Below are 9,473 nucleotides of genomic sequence, written 5' to 3'. Positions count from 1 at the left end.
AAATTAATTAAGGGACTATTATTTTACTAATCTCAACTCTTTGATTCTATTCTAATTCTTTAAACTTTTCTTAAAATATAAATTTTATATCAAAATTTCCAAGATTAATATATATAGATATATAGATATATATACATTTTAAACTTTGTTAAAATATGAATGGTCATATAGAGTACTAACTAATTCTAGAAAAAAAGGCTTCAATTAGCTGCATATATATGTCTTTGTGTTCAAGTCTCTTATCAGTTTTCTGCAGGAAATCACGGCCAGGCCTAACATCAACTGAAGTCTCCAGGAAGAAGATGGGGCCCCACAACAACAACAATTCCATGTGGACAATAACAATATCACTAAACTGACAAACATCATCTACAGATCAGCTTTGAACTACAAGGTGCTCAGAGCAATTTTGAGATGACTAGCTGAAATGATCCAGTCTCAAAGACTACTTGAAAAGCAGAAGCAGGAGGGCTTTTCCAGGGAGACAAGAGCAAGGAGGGGAGCACTTCCAGACCATGTTGAAGTCTAAATTGAATGTCCTAACACTGAAAAAGGAACCTATACCAGCAGTCATCTTCCATGAGCCAGAAGCCATTGAACTATGTACCACCACACCACTGATGAAGACAAGGACTCAGTGGCTGCAAGGTCACCTATCTGGGGAAAGTCTCCACCACAGGCATGCAGTTTTTATCTGGGTGCACCGAGAAGCCAGTCATTGAGCTCTGGAAGAAACACACACTGGCCCGAGAAGACGTTTTTCCAGCCAACACCCTCCTAGAGATCCGTCCATTCCAAGTGTGGCTTCATCACCTTGACCACAAGGGTGAGACAACGGTGCACATGGATACCTTCCAGGTAGCTCGCATTGCCTACTGCACAGCTGAGCACAATGTGAGCCCCAACATCTTCGCCTGAGTGTACAGAGAGATCAATGATGACCTGTCTTACCAGATGGACTGCCACGCTGTGCAATGTGAGAGCAAGCTGGAGGCCAAGAAGCTGGCACATGCCATGATGGAGGCCTTCAGGAAGACTTTCCACAGTATGAAGAGTGATGGGCGGATCCACAGGAGCAGCTCCTCTGAAGAGGCTTCCCAGGAATTAGAATCTGATGATGGCTGAAGGAATTTGAGATGTTCCAGGGAAGGCAGCAATTGGGCAAGGAATTTCAGAAGATAGATGCATTTGCAATGATTCAAATTTGGTATGAAAAGACTGCCAAAACTATTGGCTGACCATGCTTTTTAAATTCAGAAGAGCAATTCTAAATCTAAAGAAATGTATCATTAATTATGTGACATTGAAATCTGCTGCTGCTGTGACCATGAGGAGAGTGGGTGTATGGGCGGGGAGGAAGGTTCCAGACTGTCTGCTCGGTTTTTTTCTCCTATTCCAACACTTCCTGGTGGGAGATCTCCACGACTATTTTCACCATTCTCAGGCAAATGCTCTCGGGCTATAATCTGATGGACTGTTCTAATCTGCCTTATGAAATCCAACAAGAATGTTAGAGGCATATCTGTGATCCCTAGGCTGATGGGTGTTGTGGGGAGGTGATGCTGGTGTGGAGGTCGCAGGATGGAAGGGACATGTCCAGTCCAGGTGACTGACTGATTGCTCCTCTCTCTTGGCATGTTTGCAGACACTCTCCTCAGTACTGGTGAATCAGCAGAGCTTGGATTGAGCTTTACAACTAACAGCACGCTAGATGGCAGTTAATTCGCAGTTAAAGCTAATGCTTTGATTTACGTGAGCATATCAAGTAGTAACCTCCTATTGTATTTACTTGATCTATTTTCTTAGAATCCTTGCAACTAATGATCATGTTCCTCCTTCTGCCCCACCATGTTCTTTCTCCTCCCAGTCTCCCAAAAAGCGATGGAAGCTCAAAACATTGCAGGACTCCAACAGGGAAGAAAATAACAAATTAATTCAATAAACTGTCAGCAGACCTACCGGAAGTCTCAGACATCAGAAACCCTAGAACAAAAGGAGAATGGGTGGCCCAAGTCTATAGAGGTTGTCCTTATTAAGTCCTGATATATAGTAACTTACTTGGTTAAGTCTCATTGGATGACTCCTTCATGGGAAATTTAAACTCTGACATGACATTGCCTGGGAAGTCTTGCTCCATCCTTCAACCTTGAACTCAGGTAGGGAATGAGTGAAATCAAGTCAGTTTGCCCATGTCTATCTGGAAACCTAAAGGGAAATGTGACCTTGTTGTCCTGAAGTCAGTAATATCTTAGAGTCAGAATAACCCCTTTGACTATCAGTTCTGAAGAGAAATTATCATTGATAGCTTGAGATCTCTCAGTTTCAAGATCTTTGCATATCATAATCATGGAAAGTATTTGTTAAAATATACACATTTAAGATGAATAGACACATTAAGAGGGCACATGAGCCACCTTTTCAAGTGATATTGCTCTTTTAAAGGGTGTGTTTTATTTCTGGTGATGCTAAGGGCAATGGGGTACCTTAGAAGCCTTAAGTGAAAGCTAATATAATCCAGACAGCAATGGTGTTGGTATTTTAGTCTCTGTACCCATGTGTCCATGTATGTGTTTGTGTGTGTGTATGTCCCCTGTGTGGGTCCAGTTTCAAGGCATGTACAATAAGCATGGAGTCGTTTGGTGAGGACTCACCTCCTGAAGATATGCTTGGTGCTTTATGACAATTGTAAACTATTCTTTAGATAAATGCATTCACTCTTTAATAAAAATATGTTAAAAAAATAAATAAATAAATAAATAAATAAATAAATAAATAAATAAATAAATATTTTTAAAAAAGACTACTTGAATAAGGACTTGAGATAAACCCTGAATTTGGCAGTATACACAGAGAGGATAATGAATGATATAGTTACCTTTCATAGAATTTGACAATTAATCTAAAATTTTTCTTTTCAGGATAAAGAAAACTTCACCCATACCCAGCAGGAAGCAATTTTAAGAATACAAAGCCCACATTCCCAAATAGGTGGTGTGGGGCGGGTGGTTTTTTGGTCTTTTTGGTGTGTTTTTGGTCTGGGATAATTTTCATTGTTTAGGGGGGTTGGTTACAAGTTGTTAAGAGTTAGGAAAAAGGCTAAGCAAAGGAGATTAGATTTAAGGTTCTTGTTAAAAAAAGAAAGGAAGAAAGAAATGAAAAGAAAAGAGAAGAAGAAAAAGACAATTAGTAGTTTTAAATACTTTACATAGGATTGGATTGTTTTATATTGTATACAAATTTGAAATTGATATTGTTAGAAAATGCTATATGTATATTTCTAATTGTATTTATACCGTTCATTATCAATGTAATGCAATTTTCTGATCCTTGAATGTTATTATTACCAACTATTAGGATATAAAGAAATGGATCCTGCCCGGACTTCCCTTCAGGACCAGAGGTGAGTGTCCTGGCTCAGCCTGGACGCCATCCCTGAGCACCAGCCACTCCGGGGATGACCTGCCCAACTTGGCCCCAGGTTCTGGCCACCAGGCGGGTTCCCTTCTAGCCCCACTGGGAAGGATCCCCTTCTCCAAGACCCCCGGCAGAACCTGCAATCTCCATTCCCTGCCCTCCTGCCCTCACCCCCATCCGCCTGAGACCCCAGCCACTTCCTGAAACTTAGAGATCTGCCCCCAGCTCCCATCCTGCCCCGGACTTCCCTTCTTGACCAGAGAGAGAGCTCCCATCCTGCCCTGGACTTCCCTGCTAGACAAGAGCTCCCATCCTGCCCTGGACTTCCCTTCTGGACAAGAGCGCCCATCCTGCTCTGGACTTCCCATCTAGATAAGAGCTTCCATCCTGCCCCGGAGTTTCCATTTGGACAAGAGAGCTCCCATCTGGACAAGAGAGAGAGACTTCCTGAATCTGTCAGCTCTGTCTGAACCAAGTGCACTGATAAGACCAAGAATGAACTACAAGGAGATGGGCAGACGTCAAGGCAGAAGTACATACAACAAAATGAAGAGCAATACAGCATCACCAGAACCTAGCCCGCTTCCAACATCTAGACCTGAACATCAAAAATTGGAAGAAGCAGAAGAAAACAGCCTTATGAATAACATCATGAAGAAGTTAGAGGCTTGTGTAGAGGAAAAGAAAAAAATGGGAAAAACACTATAAACAACTAGAGGAAAGGGCAAACAAATTAGAAGAAAACAATAAAGTCCTGGAAGAAAACAATAAAGTACTGGAAGAAAACAATAAAGTACTGAAAGAAAATCATGAAAAAGCAATGAAACAAATAAAGGAAACAGTCCAAGACCTGAAAAGGGAAATAGAAAAAAGTGAAGAAGACACAAACAGAGGGAATGCTGGAAATAGAAAATCTGAGTAAACGATTGGGAACTTCAGATGCAAGTATAACCAACAGAATGCAAGAGATGGAAGAGAGGCTCTCTGGCATTGAAGATACAGTAGAAATAAATTCATCAGTCAAAGAAAACAATAAAGCCAACAAAGTCATGAACCAAAATGTCCAAGAAATTTGGGACACCATGAAAAGACCAAACCTACAAATAATAGGGATAGAAGAAGGAGAAGAATACCAACTCAAAGGCACAGAAAATATATTCACCAAGATCATGGAAGAACTTTCCCAACTTAAAGAAGGAAATGCCTATGAAAATACAAGAAGCCTATAGAATACCAAACAGACTAGACCCAAAAAAAGTCCCCTTGCCACATAATAATTAAACAACTAAATGTACAGAATGAAGAAAGAATATTAAGAGCAGCAAAAGAAAAAGGCCAAGTGACCTATAAAGGCAAACCCATCAGAATAACACCCAATTTCTCAATGGAGACTTTGAAAGCCAGAAGGCCCTGGACAGATGTAATGCAGATACAAAGAGACCATGGATGTCAGCCCAGACTAATATACCCAGCAAAACTTTCAATCATCATTGACGGAATGAACAAGACATTCCAAGACAAAGTCAGATTTAAACAATACTTATCCATAAACCCAGCCCTACAGAAAGCACTAGAAGGAAAATTCCAACCTAAGAAAGTAAGATAAACCCTAGAAAACACGGGCAATAAATAAAGCCACAGCAGTAAACCCCAAAGAAGAGAAGTACACACACACTACCACCAAAAATAACAGGTATGAACAATCACTGGTCATTAATATCCCTTAATATCAATGGACTTAATTCACCTATAAAAAGATATAGGCTTCAGTGGTACCAGGTCCTGGGCTCACTGCATGAGATAGCTGTTTGAAACCTGGGACTTATACAGGGACGCTTGGCTCAGTCTAGGAGGAGGGGAATGGAGCTGCCTGGACTGAGTCTATCAGGTCGATCTCAGTTCTCAGGGGTGGCCTTGATCTGGAGGTGGTGGGAATGGAGGGTGGGCTGGGGGGAAGGGGAGGGGAGTAGGAAGGGGGAGAACAAGGGAATCTGTGGCTGTTATGTAGAACTGAATAGTATTGTAAAATAAAAGAAAAAAAGAAATTGAAAAAAAAAGATATAGGCTTACAAAATGGATATGAAAGCAGGATCCATCTCTCTGCTGCATAGAAGAAACACATCTCAAATTCAAAGACAAACACTACCTAAGAATAAAAGGGTGGGAAAAGACTTTCCAATTCAAACGGTCTTAAGAAACAAGCGGGTATAGCCATCCTGATACCCAGCAAAATAGACTTCAAACTAAAATCAATCAAAAGAGATCAAGAAGGGCATTACATACTCATCACAAAAAAAAATCCACCAAGATGAAGTTTCAATTCTGAAAATGTATGCCCAAAACACAAGGGCACCCACGTATGTAAAAGAAACATTACTAAAGCTTAAACCACATATAAAACCCCAAACATTAATAGTGGGAGATCTCAACACCCCACTTTCACCACTGGACAGATCTCCCAAATCAAAACCTAACAGAGAAATAAAGGATTTAACTGATATCATGACCCAAATGGACCTAATAGATATCTACAGAACATTCCATCCTAACAAAAAAGAATATAACTTTTTTCGCAGCACCCCATGGAACTTTCTCTAAAATTGACCACATACTTGGCCACAAAGCAAATCTCAACACATACAAAACAATTGGAATAACCTCCTGTGTTCTATCAAAGCACCATGGTTTAAAGTTAGATTTCAACAACAACAAAAACTACAGAAAATCTGCAATGTCATGGAAACTGAATAATGCTCAACTGAATCACCAGTGGGTTAAGGAAGAAATAAAGAAAGAAATTAAAGACTTCCTAGAGATCAACAAAAATGAAGACACCACATACCCAAACTTATGGGACACTATGAAAGCAGTGCTAAGAGGGAAATTCATAGCACTAAATGCCCACATAAAGAAGTTGGAGAAATCTTACACTAGTGACTTAACAGCACTCCTGAAAGCTCTAGAACAAGAAGAAGCAAAGTCTCCCAGGAAATTATCAAAGTGAGAGGTGAAATCAATAAAATAGAAACAAAGAGAACAATACAAAAAATTAATGAAACAAAGAGTTGGTTCTTTGAGAAAATCAACAAGATAGACAAGCCCTTATCCAAACTAACCAAAAGACAGAGAGAGAGAAAGAGAGAGAGAGAGAGAGAGAGAGAGAGAGAGAGAGAGAGAGAGAGAGAGAGAGAGAGAGAATCCAAATCAACAAAATCAGAAATGAAAAGGGGGACATAACAACATACATTGAGGAAATCCAGAGAATTATCAGGTCATATTTCAAAAATCTCTACTCCAGAAAACTGGAAAACCTAAAAGAAATGGACAATTTTCTGGATAGGTTCCACATACCTAAGTTAAATCAAGACCAGATATACTATTTAATTAGTCCAATAACCCCTAAGGAAATAGAATCAGTCATTAAAAGTCTCCCAACCAAAAAAGTCAAGGACCAGATGGTTTCAGCACAGAATTCTACCAGATCTTCAAAGAAGAATTAATACCAATACGCTCTAAATTGTTCCACACAATAGAAGCAGAAGGAACATTACCAAACTCCTTCTATGAGGCTGCAATTACCCTGATTCCTAAACCAAACAAGGATGCAACAAAGAAAGAGAACTACAGACTGATCTCCCTCATGAACATTGATGCAAAAATACTCAATAAAATACTGGCACACAGACTCCAAGGACACATCAAAACAATTATCCACCATGATCAAGTAGGCTTCATCCCAGGGATGCAAGTGTGGTTCAACATACAAAAGTCCATCAATGTAATACACCATATAAACAAACTCAAAGAAAAAAAACACATGATCATCTCACTAGATGCAGAAAAGGCATTTGACAAAATCCAACACCCCTTCATGATAAAGGTCTTGGAGCGATCAGGAATACAGGGAACATACCTAAACATAGTAAAGGCAATTTACAGCAAGCCAACAGCCAACATCAAATTAAATGGAGAGAAACTCAAAGCAATTCCATTAAAATCATGGCTGTCTGCTCTCCCCATACTTATTCGATATAGTACTTAAAGTTCTAGCCAGAGCAATAAGACAACATAAGGAGAATAAAGGGATACAAATTGGAAAGGAAGAAGTCAAGCTTTCATTATTTGCAGATGACATAATAGTATCTTCAACAAATGGTGCTGGCATAACTGGACATCAAAGTGTAGAAGACTGCAAATAGATCCATACCTGTCACCGTGCACAAAACTTAAGTCCAAGTGGATCAAAGACCTCAATATGAATCCAGCTACTCTGAACCTGATAGAAGAGAAAGTAGGAAGTAGTCTTGAATGCATTGGCATAGGAGGTCACTTTCTATATATAACACCAGTAGCACAGAGACTGAGAGAAACAATCAATCAATGGGACCTCTTGAAACTGAGAAGCTTTTGTAGAGCAAAGGATACAGTCAACAAGGCAAAGCGACAGCCTACAGAATGGGAAAAGGTCTTCACCAACCCCACATCTGACAAAGGACTGATATCCAGAATATATAAGGAACTCAAGAAATTAGACATCAAAACGCCCAACAGTACAATTAAGAAATGGGCTATAGAACTAAACAGAGAATTCTCAACAGAGGAAGCTCAAATGGCTTAAAGACATCTAAGGAATTGCTCAACATCCCTAATCATCAGAGAAAAGCAAATCAAAATGACTCTGAGATAACACCTTACACTTGTCAGAATGACTAAGATCAAAAACACTGAAGACACCTTATGCTGGAGAGGATGTGGAGCTAGGGGAACTCTCCTCCATTGCTGATGGGAATGCAAGCCTGTACAACCACTTTGGAAATCAATATGGCACTTTCTTAGAAAATTGGGAATCTCTCCTCCAAGCCCCAGCTATACTACTCTTGGACATATACTCAAGGAATTCTCAAAAATACCACAGGGGCACTTGCTCAGCTATGTTCATATCAGCATTGATTGTCACAGCCAGAACCTGGAAATAACCTAGATGCCCTTCAACTGAAAAAATGGATAAATAAAATGTGGTACATATACACAATGGAATACTACTCAGCAGAGAAAAACAATGACATCATGAGGCTTGCAAGCAAATGGATGGATCTAGAAAAAATCATCCTGACTGAGGTAACTCAGACTCAGAAAGACAATCATGGTATTTACTCACTCATAGGAGGATACTAGATGTAAAACAAAGATGATTAGACTGCTACTCACAACTCCAGGGAGGCCACCTGGAAAACAGGACCCCAAGAAAGACACAGGGATCACCCAATGACAGAGAAATGGATGAGCTCTACATGAACAACCTGGACATAAGTGGGGGAATGAAGGGCAAGGGTGGAGGGAAAGAGAGCTTAGGGGAGTGGGAGATCCCAGCTGTATCAATAACAGAGAGGGAGAACAAGGAATGAGAGACCATGATAAATGAAGACCACATGAGAATAGGAAGAAGCAAAGTGCTAGAGAGGCCCACAGAAATCCACAAAGATATGTCCACAATAGACTACTGTCAATGGTTGAGAGAGAGCCCGAACTGACCTACTCTGGTGATAGGTTGGCTAAACACCCTAATTTTCATGCTAGAAACCTCATCCAACAACAGAGGGAAATGGATGCAGAGATCCACGGCCAGGCCCCAAGTGGAGCTCCAGGAGTCCAATTGGCGAGAAAGAGGAGGGTTTGTATGAGCAAGAATTGTTGAGACCAAGATTGGAAAAAGCACAGGGACAAATAGCCAAACGAATGGAAACACATGAACTATGAACCAATAGCTGAGGAGCCCCCAACTGGATCAGGCCCTCTGCATAAGTGAGACAGTTGATTAGCATGATCTGTTTGGGAGGCATCCAGGCAGTGGGACTGGGACCTGTCCTTGGTGCATGTCCCTGGGGCATATACAGGGACACTTGGCTCAGCCTAGGAGGAGGGGACTTGACCTGACTGGACTGAATCTACCAGGCTGATCTCAATTCCCAGGGGAGTCTTTGTCCTGGAGGACATGGGAATAAGGTGTGGGCTAAGGGGAAGGCCAGGGGGAGTGGCAGGAGGGGGGAGAACAGGGGAAT

General features: G+C 40.7%; 1 pseudogene; it reads left to right on the top strand.

Moving 5' to 3' along the window:
• Positions 1 to 492: 492 nt before the first annotated feature.
• Positions 493 to 2,646, top strand: LOC143270061 (PTB-containing, cubilin and LRP1-interacting protein pseudogene; annotated as a pseudogene).
• The last annotated feature ends 6,827 nt before the right edge of the window (positions 2,647 to 9,473 follow it).

Source organism: Peromyscus maniculatus, chromosome 22 (genome assembly GCF_049852395.1).
Source record: "Peromyscus maniculatus bairdii isolate BWxNUB_F1_BW_parent chromosome 22, HU_Pman_BW_mat_3.1, whole genome shotgun sequence".
Lineage (NCBI taxonomy): Eukaryota > Metazoa > Chordata > Mammalia > Rodentia > Cricetidae > Peromyscus > Peromyscus maniculatus.
This window is presented reverse-complemented; position numbering and strand designations above follow the sequence as displayed.